We start from the raw sequence: 15445 nt of genomic DNA, 5'->3' as shown, positions 1-15445 counted from the left end.
AATGCCACATAAAAAGTAGGATAATCTATTTTATTTTGTGATTCGTTGTCTTCTAACTTATTATAGTTATAATTCCTCGTCAAGTGAGTGGAATGGGTTTGTTTTATTATAATTTCTTACTTGGCATTCTATCCTCATCCTCTCTTTTGTCTGCCCTTGGGTATTTCGAAGGTTATTTTATTTTTAATTTTATATTTCCAAGATATTCGAAAATTTTAAATTGAGAGTGAAACTTTTGAGTTAAAAGTCTAGGAGTTGGCTTTTTTTATATATTATTTTTGGTATAATAATGCCTATGAAATTAAGTTAAAATTTGGTAGACATAATGCTCTTCATAATATAGGAATTCAGAAGAAATCAAGCTTAACAAGAATGGTTGTCGATCAGCAAGTCCCTGCCAATAGAACAAGGGGCAGTGGACTTTCCTCGATTGATTGTTGGATTTGATTGTTGGATGGCACGACACGGATTAGAATTCCCCCGACACAGTTACAACTCAGGTTTGATGTGGGAGGAGATCATCGAAATTGCCTTCTTGGATTGAAAAAGAAAGCCTGAAAACTTCAACACCCTTGCATACTGAATTGACCAGATTGAGACACTGAGCATTTTATATCATCTGGATATGCCACCTCACCCATCGGATGGATGAGCGACTTCGTTCATTTTACTTATTGGTGGCCCCTCTCAAATAACCAACTAAAGCCACCAGTAGGCAAAGGAAGGCGTCGTCGAGGCATGGAGGGTAAAAGTAAAGTGTGGTTCTATCTATGGGAGCATCCATTGATAGCCCTAACGTGCACTCAGGTAATTACGCTGCCTTCCTACGCCAACAAAGTGCCGCACATTCTGCTCGTGACGTGCACTCAGGTAATTACACCACCTTCCTATGCCAACAGAATGTCGCGCGTTCTGCGCTCGAAAATTTTTGGTATTGCAAATCAATTGACAAAATTCTTTCTAGTCATAGTTAGAGCCAGTGATTGCCCATAGCCGATCCAGGTGGAAATGCAATCGATTCAAGAGGTGATCCTGCTACTCCATGCTGCAATGACAGGTGGCGAAGAAGATACCCCATAAAAGTACCGCGGCCCTCAAAGAACTTTTAAGAAATCACCTTCAACAAATGTCATATATCGCTAGACACGCAGTCAATATGCATTCAAATTCCCATGCAGGTGGAAGAAATGCTTTGGCACCTGTAGTTACATTTGAGGTGGCACATTCCTTACCAGCAATTTGACCATCATCCGGCAGGAAGGCCTGAGCCCAATTGAATCAATTCATTCACACTTGCTTCCACCACGATCTCAGTGTTGCTTTCTCAGCGTTGTTTTCCCAACTTTGCCATCAGCCAAGGGAGAAACCCAAAGGTAGGTGAGACTCCAGTTGAATCAATGCATTCGCACCTGCGTCCACAGGGATCTCAGTGCTGTTTTCCCAGGGAAACATAGCTTTGCAGTTGCCTAAGCATCATGTTGGAAGATGGCCTGTTTCCAAGTAATATATTATATGAACATTGCCTTCATACTATTGGTAGAGTTGTTGTTGGTCAAAGATACGATTGTAACAACACAAGGAACTGTGAGCGGAATGTTTTAGAGATATGCAAAATATGGTATGATTGCAGAGGCCCTGAACAGTTTCAGCTATGTCGTTCCCCATTGATCGATGTTTGATACCATTTTTTTTTGGAAATTGGTAGGTTATAATTTATTAAGCAAAGTCTTTTTATTAGAAACCACCAGTGTGATGGATGGTTGAACTATCGTGATTGGTTGGAAATTGGTTGGAAATTAATAAGTCAAAAATTTCTTTTATGTGATTTCTACCTAAACACTTTGCTTAATTAATTATAGATCACAGAAACTTGAATACAAAAACTTAAAACTTAAAACTTATAATCTGTAAAAGTTAAAACTTATAATCTGTTTACCCAAGCTCATGAATAGAGCATGAACTCTATCCAGAAGCACAAACAAATAAGTATAATCTGTTTACCCAAGCTCATGAATAGAGCATGAACTCTATCCAGAAGCACAAACAAAGAAGTGCAAGCAAAGGTCTTTTAGATTTCTCCAAATCCTTTTAGTTACAATCCCATGGTCACCAAACTCAGCATGATTGATTTTGTAAGGAATTGTTCGTTTGAAACAGATCATACACTGTAGCGAGTGGATCTGGACTCAATTGGCTCTCAGCATGCTAGGTCCCCAGACTGCCTTCGCCTACAGAAAACAAAGGATAGAAGAGCTCTCCATATAGAACCACCTTTGCCGCTAGCCATCCTGTACCCACTGCTCACGACTTCACCTAGACGCATAGAGCTTATATTGTGGTCTCCCACAACCCCGTTTTCACACTTAATCAAGCCATCAAGAATCTGAATTGTCCGAGTAGTTTATCGGGTGATTTCTAGTATTTGATTCCGCGGTAATATAAGGCTCAACCGGTAAGGTGAATGCGGTATCATTGCGTTCCATCTCTCTGTACGCTCCAACCAACAATAAATCAATCCATCCTATCCAGTGTGGAACTAAAATATTACTTAGGTTTGATTTATGCCTAACTAATCAACGAGTTGTAGGGAAGATGGGTAAGCAAGGGGGGTAAGTTGTCATTCTATGTGTGAAAAAATATCGTAAGTAATAAAATGCATGCACTTCCCAGCGAAGATATCGTCAAGAGTCAGCAAGCGATCCAGCAAAGCTCTCCATCCCAGCAAAGCTCACCATCCCATCCAGCCAGCCCAGCCAACAATCGGGAGATAAATCAATCCCTCCATTCAGCAAGTCAGCCGAAAGCAATAAATTCATACATCTAACCAACAAGCAACCATCCAGAAAGAAATCAATCCATTTGCCATAGCCATTGATTGTAGCTGCACCGTTGCTTCCATTGTAGTTGTCGTCATTGCCATTGTTGGCATTCGTAGTTTTTAGACACCACAAATACATTTTCTCTAGATAGAGTTTACCCGGCCCAAATGTTAAGGGAAAAGTAGGAGCATAGCAAGCATGTTTTATTTTTTTAAATTACATGGTGAATCGGGTTTTAATCTATGGGAGACCCAGGATCAATCTTTGTAGGTGCCCTTATAACACTAGGAGTACATCCAACTACCAGCAAGTCAATATACTAAGATCCTATGATTTTAGCAAGAGACCCAGGGTCAATCCTTGTAGCTGCCTCTCTAACACCAGGAGTACATCCAACTACTTGCGAGTCAATATACTAAGATACTATGATTTTAGCAAGAGACCCAGGATCAATCCTATCCTCGTAGCTGCCTCTCTAACACCAGGAGTACATCCAACTACTTGCGAGTCAATATACTAAGATACTATGATTTTAGCAAGAGACCTAGGATCAATCCTCGTCGCTGCCTCTATAACACCAGGAGTACATCCAACTACCTGCAAGTCGATATACTAAGATAGGATCAATCCTCGTAGCTGCCTCTATAACACCAGGAGTACATCCAACTACCTACAAGTCGATATACTAAGATACTATGATTTTAGCAAGAGACCCAAGATCAATCTTTGTAGTTGCCTCTATAACACCAGGAGTACATCCAACTACCTGCAAGTCGATATACTAAGATACTATGATTTTAGCAAGAGACCCAAGACCAATCCTCGTAGCTGCCTCTATAACACCAGGAGTACATCCAATTACCTGCAAGTCGATATACTAAGATACTATGATTTTAGCAAGAGACCCATGATCAATCCTGCCTCTATAGCACTATAGCACCAGGAGTACATCCAACTACCTACAAGTCGATATACTAATACTATGATTTTAGCAAGAGACTCAGGATTAATCCTCGTAGCTGCCTCTATAACACCAAATAACACCAAGAGTACATCCAACTACCTGCAAGTCGATATACTAAGATCCTATGATTTTAGCGAGTGCTAGTACTCAATGAGATTTGAACTTCCAACTACCTACAAGTCGATATACTAAGATACTATGATTTTAGCAAGAGACTCAGGATCAATCCTCGTAGCTGTCTCTATAACACCAAATAACACCAAGAGTACATCCAACTACCTGCAAGTCTCGTAGCTGCCTCTTTAACACCAAATAACACTAAGAGTACATCCAACTACCTGCAAGTCGATATACTAAGATCCTATGATTTTAGCAAGTGCTAGTACTCAATGAGATTTGAACTTCAGTCTCCGAGGCTTCGCCGAAGTAGACTTACCATCAAACCACACATCATTATACATAGCAAGCATGTCCTATTGGCATCGACCATCCCTCGATTGAAAGGTTGTTTCCATTCAAATAATATTCTCCAGGTAGGGTGGTAACTTTGTTTAAAGCATGTTCCCATTGCCTCCATCAAAGCATTTCCAATTGCCTTCTCAGTGTTATCATTTTCTTGGTTCCAAAGTTCGCAATCGCAAGGTTCTCGGAAGGTAATTGTCACACCTCTGTTCACTTATACATAATCAAAAAAAAAAAATTAATGTACACCTAACATAATAAGCCAGCAATACATTATGGTTTCCATGTGTTTATATGTATTCCCATGCTTTTAACGAGCAACCACATACTTTATACAATCGATTATCACATCATATGTTTGTTAAACGGAAACCTTGGAATTACATGAACCATACAACATTGTTATGTGTTTCGACCGGGGTTGTGTGTAAGCCCTACTCTCACATCACACAGACCTGGCTATAAGTCTACCACCGTAGCGTGTATTAACTTGGCGCGGCCTTTAATGGTCCTGCCGCAGATTACACAGATGCCAGCTCACCCTAATCTTTAAGACACTCGTCCTTGCGGGGGCATGTGGCATGATCTGGCTCTTATGGCCATGTGACACTTCGGAGACGGGAATCTCGGTTCCGATGCATTGGGTTCCCGCCTTACTTCGACGGCTGAGATCTCATCCAGAGATCGGAGGGTTATTATGCTTGCAAGGGTTTGAGAGGGTTTATAATCACCCGCCTACAGATTCGGGGTTCATTTGCGCGTTAAACCTCTCGGCTCTGGTCCATCGCTTCTCCTCAGAGTTAATGTCACCTGCAGCATTCCTTCACTCAGCAAACGCGTCAGAAGCTAAGAACTGCTTGTCATCCGGTCATCTTAGGTACTGGTTCTGGTTTGCCAATTTCATAGTGTTGGTTAATCGTTTGGTTTATTTGTAACAATTCCGCACTGATTAATTTCTCTGTTGCTATGGTTTGCAGTCGCGCCCTGCAACCCTTCGGATGGAACAGGGGTGGCTTCTCCCAGCGATTCAACCTTCTCAACCACAGGTGAGTTATGACTTTACTACTAGCCTGCATAACAGAGTTTCAAAGTTCAGATCTTAAGCTATGGTCATGGTTTATGGTGGATGCAGACCGCCACTCCAACGTGGGTTTCCTCTTCCCAAACGTTGAGGTATTTCCCGTAGAGTATCTTCGCGGTTGCATCCTTATTGTTGTCTGGTCTTAGCAGTAAATCGTTGTTTAAGTCATGGTTCATCGGAACCTGAGTTCTTTTCAGATGTTTATAGTTAGTTCTTTTCCGCTGTTATACTGTAACTACCATAGCGGCATACCCGAGTTAGAGGGTTATCTCTGTTTGTATTTAATGGTTGCGGTTCTGGCTTCAGTGCTCAGATCTGTCAGCAAACCTTCCGAGGTTTATCCTCAACCCATATGTACATTTGATCTTCTTCTCAGGTTTTTACTGTTCAATGCTATGTATTTAGATTTTTGGTATCACAGAACTGTTTAAGACTCAATCGATTTACACATATTCATGGTACTGTGAGACTGTTTAAGCCTCTAGGTGATTTACGCTTGAATCTAATATAATTTTGTCTCACATTTACTTTAATTCCGATGCAGAACATGGGGTTTATCTTAATATTACTGTTTTGCTTATTTACCTGTTTGCATTCGAATATCTAAACCCAGGTTACGATATTTGCTTCAATCTTATACTCTGTTCTCACTATGAGTCCATCGTTTTATTAGTCTGCTCGGCATGCTTTGAATGGCTGTAACCTGTGTTATATTTTCCTTCTATTACGGAAATACCGCATTGTCTGAGGTTTCTCTTGCAGCTATATGCTTAGCATTTCCTATATTTTAAAGAATGCATGTCTCGTTCAAGGTTGTGTGCACAGAATGGTATATATAAATATAACCCTTATTCGAGATTACAGGCATCAGTTTGTGTTTATATATCTGTAACCCGTATTCGATGTGACATGCACAGAACTCTATAACTGTAACTCTCGTTTGAAGCTACATGCACAGGTTTTGTTTAATATAAAAGTATATTACTTTTCATGTTATCGATCTAAGAACTAGGTTTTTGCTATCATGTCCACTTGTGACTTAAAATGTGGGTTATGAGATACAAGATGATTATCGTTCTCTGTCACATAGTTTATCGATAGCTCTGTTTATTTAGAATATTTGTCTATTCTGTTTCTGTCCTCAGCTATTACCCAGATAGCAGTAGGATTTAATATTTACCTGTCAATAGTCGCACCTGACTACGGTCAGTGCTCCTCTATTCGAAGTCAGGGGTCCTAACCCTCATTTCCGTCGACACATCACAGTATTAAAAAATGTTATTTCAAATACTTAATATTGTTTTGTATCACTGTTAACCTTACGGCTATTAAACAACGTTCTGGTTTTGCTAATAAAGGTATGTCAATCTGTTATTCCATAACCAGATTTCGATTAACCTTTCCCTGTACCGATATTCAGTCTTGGCTGAATATCAAGGTGTAGCTCTGTTTACGGTAATGCTAGCTTAGACCATGTCTTCTAATTGACAGTCTGTCCCTTAACTCCAGGACTACATCTGTACATTTATATTAACATTACGACAGTGTCTAGGATAATGCAAGACATGTTTTTCCTGTTCATCTACTGTAAATTCACTATGCATTTATTTCTAGTCAGAGACTTCACAGTTTGAATCCATACCTGGTTCGCCAGAGCTAGGAATGGTTCTCAAACAAAGCAAGTCACCTGAACTTAATTCTGCTCGTCCACCCAGCCATGAGACCCATTCCTCAAATGGAAGTCTCCCCCCGAGCCATCTTGCAGACCTCAAGCCCTCAGCAAGATTTTTGCACTCTCTGTGCTTGGTTATCTGGTCCTAACCAGACTTAACCAGTCTTTTTCTTTCTTGTCTTTTTCCTTTTTCCTTCTCTTGGAAAAGGTCTCCTCTGCCTGTCCACACAACACAGAGTTTTTCCGCAGCCAGGACTTTTCCTGATTCCTGGGAAGGTAGTTCCCCTCAGTTATTATAACTGATCACTTTCTTTAAAATTCACCTCCTAGAGGCTGCCAGCAATTCAAGAAAATATTTAAATTACTTTAATAAAATAGTTTATCCAGTTTTGTTCTTTTAACACATAACAACAACTGTTTTACTGTCTTTTACCACAGTAGATTTTCATATTTACATAAACTGGGGTTATCACATCTCCCCCTCCTGAGATTGGACATCGTCCCGATGTCTGTCTCCCTTAAACAAATTCGGGTAAGCTTCTCTAAGGAGTTCCTCATCCTCCCAAGTGGCCTCTTCCGGCCCATAGTGCTGCCACTGCACTTTAGCTTGGAAAATAACCCGTTTCCGCAGCTGCACTTCTCTCCGGTCGAGAATGGTCAGTGGTTCGACCAGAACCTCGCCTTCCGGCTCGACCTGCAATCAGCAACAGATTTAATTATTTTCCAGTTTAGGAACAAAGCTTATCTATAGTGACCAGATTAATTCTTACCCGAACATTCTGCCATTGAATCACATGTTTAGGATCGTAAACGTATTGCTTTAATACGGATACGTGAAACACATTGTGGATCCTAATATGGCTTGGTAGGGCAAGTTGATAAGCTACCGGCCCCACTCTTGCCAAGATCTGGAAAGGTCCAAAATAGCGAGGTGCTAGTTTGGCACATCCGCTCCACTGCAAGGTACTCCTTCTTGGTTGGATTCTTACAAACACATGATACCTAACTTGGAATTCTTTGAATCTTCTCTTTCGATCAGCAAAACTTTTCTGTCTGTCCTGAGCGGCTTTTAAGTTGGTATGCACCCTCTTTACCGTGTCTTCCATTTCCTTGAGCATATCAGGACCAATTCGTAACCTGTCCTCAGGTCCACCCCAGCTTGCGGGTGTGCGGCACTTCCGCCCATACATGACCTCAAAAGGACTCATCTGTGTTGAGGAGTGATATCCATTGTTATATGCAAATTCGACCAGGTGGAGATAATCTTCCCATTGGGTTGGCTTCATCATAACACATGCTCTCAACATGTCCTCCACAACCTGATTCACTCGTTCTGTTTGGCCATCTGTTTGGGGATGATAAGTTGTGCTAAAGTTCAGCTGTGTTCCCAATTCAGCAAACAATGTTCTCCAAAAGGTTGATGTAAACTTGACATCACGATCGGAGATAATTACCTTCGGAAGTCCATGCAATTTGAACACATTTTGCATGAAAATATGAGCGATTTGCACAGCCTTATATGTCGATTGCACAGGTATGAAGTGTGCTGCCTTACTCAACTTATCCACTACCACCATAATGGAATCATTATTTTTCTTCGTTCTAGGCAATCCAGTTATAAAATCCATGGAGATAGTCTCCCATTTCCATTCCGGAATGGGTAAGGGTTGTAGCAGCCCTGCTGGATGCAAATGTTCCGCCTTAATCTGCTGACATTCTAGACATCGTGCTAGATACTCAGCTATCTCTTTCTTCATTTTTGGCCAGTAATATTCTTTTCGAAGAGCGGTAACCATTTTCTGGTAGCCCGGATGCCCGGTATAATGGCTGATATGAAATTCATCCAGAATCAGCTTCTTAATACTATCTTCATTGGGTACATACAGCTTTTTGTTAAAGTACAGCATTCCGGCATCATCCAGCTCATGCCCCTGTTGTGTTTCCTTACCAGAAAGTTGTTGTATTTGCTGTTTAATTTGCTGGTAAACAGCATCACGTTCAGCTGCTGTTTTTATCTTTTCCAATAGAGTATTCTGCCATTTACTAACTGAAATCTTGCACAAGCATTGTACTTTTCGACTTAATGCATCAGCCACTCGGTTCTCCTTCCCTTTTAAATGCTTAATTTCAAAGTCGAATCCACTTAAGAAGTCAGCCCAACGAGCTTGCCTTGTGTTTAAAGTGGGTTGGCTGAAATAGTTTGTTAGGCTGTGGTGGTCTGTTAGTAACAGAAATTTTCTGCCCAATAGGTAGTGCCGCCACATTTTCAGGGCATGAATGACAGCTGCCAGCTCCAAGTCGTAAGCAGAGTATTTCTGCTCATGTTCTTTCAGCTTCCTAGATTCATAAGCAATGACTCTTCCTTCTTGCATCAGCACTCCTCCCACACCTTCTTTACTTGCGTCCGTGCAAACCACGTAATCCTTATTAGGATCAGCTATACTTAATACAGGTGCGGTGGTGAGTAAGTGCTTGAGCTGTTCAAAGCTCCTCTGGCATTCTGAGGTCCACTTAAATACTTTTCCCTTCTTTTGTAAGGAGGTGATAGGGTATGCTACCCTCGAAAAGCCTTCAACAAATCTTCTATAATAACCCGCTAACCCCATAAAGGACCTAATATCTGCCACGTCCTTTGGTATGGGCCACTCCATTATAGTTCTGATCTTCTCAGGATCTACTGCGATTCCTTCCTTTGTGATTACATGGCCTAAGTATTGTATCTCCTCCTTGAAGAAATCACACTTACTAAACTTTGCATATAATTGATGTTCTCGCAAAGTTTGCAACACCAATCTAAGGTGTTCCTCATGCTCCTTTCTTGATCTACTGTAAATCAGAATGTCATCTATGAATATCAGTACAAACTTGTCTAAAAACAGGTGAAACACACTATTCATCAAACACATGAAGGTAGCAGGTGCATTGGTCAGACCAAAAGGTAGCACCACGAATTCATAATGCCCATACCGCGTTCTGAAAGCGGTCTTAGCGATATCCTCCTCTTTAATTCTGATCTGATGATAACCAGATCGTAGATCGATTTTAGAGAATACCGTCGCTCCCTTCACCTGATCAAAAAGTTCGTCGATCCTAGGCAAAGGGTATTTATTTTTTATCGTGAGCTTATTCAGCTGACGATAATCAATGCACATCCGAAAGGTGCCATCTTTCTTTTTGACAAACAACACTGGGGCTCCCCAGGGTGATACACTGGGACGGATGTAATTTTTATCTAACAACTCCTGCAGTTGCATTTTTAATTCTGTTAGTTCTGGTACACTCATACGGTATGGTGCCCGTGATACAGGTGCTGCCCCCAGAATCAGTTCAATGGTGAAATCCACATCTCTTTTAGGTGGTAATCTCGGTACCTCCTCGGGAAAAACATCTGCAAATTCCTGCACCACCAGAATGTTACCCAACGTGGCAGTTTTATCCTTCTGATTAGCATAACCCACCTGAATAGCATAGATTTGACATTTCTTTCTGATGCATTTAGCTAACTGAGTTGCTGTAATGGGTCGAATCTGTACAGGATGTCTGATTCCTTGCAACTCCTGCTGCTCCCCACAGTCATCCTTATAGTAAATAGTTTTTGTCTTGCAATTCACTAAGGACCAGTGCTTCTCCAGCCAATCCATCCCAATCAGGATGTCATATGAACCCAACGGTAGTACATTTAGATCTGCTACGATTGGCTGTCCCGCTATAGTTAATGAGCAATTATTTACCTTGGCCAAGACTCGCCTCTTGGCTCCTGTAGCTAATTGGACCAGCCACGGATTCCTGAACTTTTCAGCTTGCAGTTTACACTGTTCTACTATTTTTGGGCTAACATAACTTAAAGTAGCCCCTGGGTCAATAAGAACAGCTATAGAGAGGTTTGAAATTTTACCTTCAAATTCAACCATAGATGGCTGGTACTCCGCTTGACGGTCCTCCAGCGCTGCATTGATTCTGGGTACACTGCGTGCCACGTCCCCAACAGGCGATGCTTCATGAATCTGGGATATCTGGTCTGTCCCCTTTCGCTGTGGGCAGTTTTTAACATAGTGAGGCCCTCCACAGCCCCAGCATTGAACTGGGGGTCTGGTCATCCCCTCACCTTCTGGTCTAGCAGGCTGCTCACTAACTCTGTTTTCACTTCCTGGTCTAGTTCGGGGCGCACTTCTTGTTACAGATCTGTTGTTTAATCCTTTACCAGCTCCCTTACTTCCATTGCTGCGACCTCCCTTGCCGCTTCCAACCACCCGACTGCTCTTTTTTTCATTCCATCTTTTGTTTGAAGTATCCCCCTTCTGCTTACTCTGCTGATAGCAGATCCTTGCTTTACGAATAGCCTCATCCATGGTTCTAGGATTGTCAAACTCAATCCTCTCCCTTATATACGCAGGTAAGCTGCTCACAAACCTTTGGACCTTAGCTTTCTCCTCCTTGATGTAAGGTACATAACGTAGCAGAGAGGTGAAACGATTAATGAACTCGTCCATGGTCTGCTGTCCTAATCTTAAATCATGAAATTCCCTTGCCTTATCATCATAGAAGCGCTCAGTCAGGTACCTTTCCTTGAAGTATTTCTGGAACTTCTCCCATGTAATGGTCCGTTCGCTGACACCCTTGACAATCTTGATTTCCTCCCACCACAAGGTTGCCTTACCTTGTAACTGGAAGATTGCTAGTCTTGCTTTCAAGTTATGGTCATACTCATACAACTGAAAATATTTATTCATATTTATTAACCAGGCTTCAGCAGCTTCCTCCTGTTCGCCATCGAAATGTGGAGGTTTAATCTTCCGGAATTCTCCCTGCAGTTCCATCCTCTGACGTTTTGAAGTTTGCTGCTCTGGTACATTGTCTGAATGATCCTCTTTGCCCTCGGAAATTTCAGGTTCCATCTGATAATTTTGTTCCTCTGTCATCCTCTGCTGCTCCGCACTGGGATTAGATAGAGGTGGATTCTGTCTGTCCGACAAGCTCTTCAGAATCCTTTCTTGTTCAACTGTTAAACGCGCGTTGTCCTCTCGCAACCGTGCCATCTCATTCTTCAATTCTTGAACCGTTTCCAGTATTGCCAGATTGGTGCTTCGTGTTGCCTCACCCAACTGCACCCACAGCTCCGGGTTCTCCTGAGGATTACTGCCGGGTCCTTGCATTTTGTCTCCTCACTGCTTTAACTGTTAACTGTTGTAATTCTGTACTTTATCCCTTCATAAACAGAACAGCAGTTAGATGAATTATTAACTTACTTCCATATGCATGGTGTAGGCTTTCACAGTGAAACATGTTTGCCTGAGGCCACAGTGTTGAAACTGGGCTCTGATACCAATTTGTCACACCTCTGTTCACTTATACATAATCAAAAAAAAAAATTAATGTACACCTAACATAATAAGCCAGCAATACATTATGGTTTCCATGTGTTTATATGTATTCCCATGCTTTTAACGAGCAACCACATACTTTATACAATCGATTATCACATCATATGTTTGTTAAACGGAAACCTTGGAATTACATGAACCATACAACATTGTTATGTGTTTCGACCGGGGTTGTGTGTAAGCCCTACTCTCACATCACACAAACCTAGCTATAAGTCTACAACCGTAACGTGTATTAACTTGGCGCGGCCTTTGATGGTCCGGCCGCAGCTTATACAGATGCCAACTCACCCATATCTTTAAGACATTCGTCCTTGCGGGGGCATGTGGCATGATCTGGCTCTTATGGCCATGTGACACTTTGGAAACGGGAATCTCGGTTCTGATGCTTTGGGTTCCCGCCTTACTTCAACGGCTGGGATCTCATCCAGAGATCGGAGGGTTAATATGCTTTCAAGGGTTTGAGATGATATATAATCACCCGCCTACAGTCTCGGGGTTCATTTGCGTGCTAATCCTCTCGGCTCCGGTCCAGCGCTTCACCTCAGGGTTAATGTCACCCGCAGCATTCCTTCACTCGGCAAACGCATCAGAAGCTAAGAACTGCTTGTCATCCGGTCATCTCAGGTACTGGTTCTGGTTTGCCAATTTCATAGTGTTGGTTAATCGTTTGGTTTATTTGTAACAATTCCGCACTGATTAATTTCTCTGTTGCTGTGGTTTGCAACCGCGCCCTACAACCCTTCGGATGGAACAGGGGTGGCTTCTCCCAGCGATTCAACCTTCTCAACCACAGGTGAGTTATGACTTTACTACTAGCCTGCATAACAGAGTTTCAAAGTTCAGATCTTAAGCTATGGTCATGGTTTATGGTGGATGCAGACCGCCACTCCAACGCGGGTTTCCTCTTCCCAAACGCTGAGGTATTTCCCGTAGAGGATCTTCGCGGTTGCATCCTTATTGCTGTCTGGTCTTAGCAGTAAATCGTTGTTTAAGTCATGGTTCATCGGAACCTGAGTTCTTTTCAGATGTTTATAGTTAGTTCTTTTCCGCTGTTATACTGTAACTACCATAGCGGCATACCCGAGTTAGAGGGTTATCTCTGTTTGTATTTAATGGTTGCGGGTCTGGCTTCAGTGCTCAGATCTGTCAGCAAACCTTCCGAGGTTTATCCTCAACCCATATGTACATTTGATCTTCTTCTCAGGTTTTTACCGTTCAATGCTATGTATTTAGATTTTTGGTATCACAGAACTGTTTAAGACTCAATCGATTTACACATATTCATGGTACTGTGAGACTGTTTAAGCCTCTAGGCGATTTACGCTTGCATCTAATATAATTTTGTCTCACATTTACTTTAATTCCGATGCAGAACATGGGGTTTATCTTAATATTACTGTTTTGCTTATTTACCTGTTTGCATTCGAATATCTAAACCCAGGTTACGATATTTGCTTCAATCTTATACTCTGTTCTCACTATGAGTCCATTGTTTTATTAGTCTGCTCGGCATGCTTTGAATGGTTGTAACCTGTGTTATATTTTCCTTCTATTACGAAAATACCGCATTGTCTGAGGTTTCTCTTGCAGCTATATGCTCAGCATTTCCTATATTTTAAAGAATGCATGTCTCGTTCAAGGTTGTGTGCGAGAATGGTATATATAAATATAACCCTTATTCGAGATTACAGGCATCAGTTTGTGTTTATATATCTGTAACCCGTATTCGATGTTACATGCACAGAACTTTATAACTGTAACTCTTGTTTGAAGCTACATGCACAGGTTTCGTTTAATATAAAAGTATATTACTTTTCCTGTTATCGATCTAAGAACTGGGTTTTTGCTATCATGTCCACTTGTGACTTAAAATGTGGGTTATGAGATACAAGATGATTATCGTTCTCTGTCACATAGTTTATCGATAGCTCTGTTTATTTAGAATATTTGTCTATTCTATTTCTGTCCTTAGCTATTACCCAGATAGCAGTAGGATTTAATATTTACCTGTCAATAGTCGCACCTGACTACGGTCAGTGCTCCTCTATTCGAAGTCAGGGGTCCTAACCCTCATTTCCGTCGACACATCACAGTATTAAAAAATGTTCTTTCAAATACTCAATATTGTTTTGTATCACTGTTAACCTTACGGCTATTAAACAGCGTTCTGGTTTTGCTAATAAAGGTATGTCAATCTGTTATTCCATAACCAGATTTCGATTAACCTTTCCTTGTACCGATATTCAGTCTTGGCTGAATATCTAGGTGTAGCTCTGTTTACGGTAATGCTAGCTTAGACCCTGTCTGCTAATTGACAGTCTGTCCCTTAACTCCAGGACTACATCTGTACATTTATATTAACATTACGACAGTGTCTAGGAGAATGCAAGACATGTTTTTCATGTTCATCTACTGTAAATTCACTATGCATTTATTTCTAGTCAGAGACTTCACAGTTTGAATCCGTACCTGGTTCGCCAGAGCTAGGAATGGTTCTCAAACAAAGCAAGTCACCTGAACTTAATTCTGCTCGTCCACCCAGCCATGAGACCCATTCCTCAAATGGAAGTCTCCCCCGAGCCATCTTGCAGACCTCAAGCCCTCAGCAAGATTTTTGCACTCTCTGTGCTTGGTTATCTGGTCCTAACCAGACTTAACCAGTCTTTTTCTTTCTTGTCTTTTTCCTTTTTCCTTCTCTTGGAAAAGGTCTCCTCTGCCTGTCCACACAGCACAGAGTTTTTCCCCAGCCAGGACTTTTCCTGATTCCTGGGAAGGTAGTTCCCCTCAGTTATTATAACTGATCACTTTCTTTAAAATTCACCTCCTAGAGGCTGCCAGCAATTCAAGAAAATATTTAAATTACTTTAATAAAATAGTTTATCCAGTTTTGTTCTTTTAACACATAACAACAACTGTTTTACTGTCTTTTACCACAGTAGATTTTCATATTTACATAAACTGGGGTTATCACAGTAATATTATCAGGTCTAAAGATTAAGCTCAAAGCAAATGACTCCATCCTGGATATAAGACGTAAACCTTGTGAGAATGCATTGTTCATTA

The 15445-nt window shown here is 41.3% G+C and overlaps 1 long non-coding RNA gene across 1 annotated transcript; it reads left to right on the top strand.

Moving 5' to 3' along the window:
* Nucleotides 1–13117: 13117 nt before the first annotated feature.
* On the top strand, nucleotides 13118–13561 carry LOC149246624 (uncharacterized). The gene is made up of 2 exons (XR_016265579.1): nucleotides 13118–13175; nucleotides 13262–13561. It is a non-coding gene; the product is annotated as an uncharacterized LOC149246624 (long non-coding RNA).
* The last annotated feature ends 1884 nt before the right edge of the window (nucleotides 13562–15445 follow it).

The sequence above is a fragment of the Pinus tabuliformis genome, chromosome 7 (genome assembly GCF_031772625.1).
Source record: "Pinus tabuliformis cultivar Carrire ecotype Pingquan chromosome 7, CPIR1, whole genome shotgun sequence".
NCBI classification, from domain to species: Eukaryota; Viridiplantae; Streptophyta; class Pinopsida; order Pinales; family Pinaceae; genus Pinus; species Pinus tabuliformis.
Note: the sequence above shows the minus strand (reverse complement) of the source record. Positions and strands in the feature narration are given on the sequence as shown.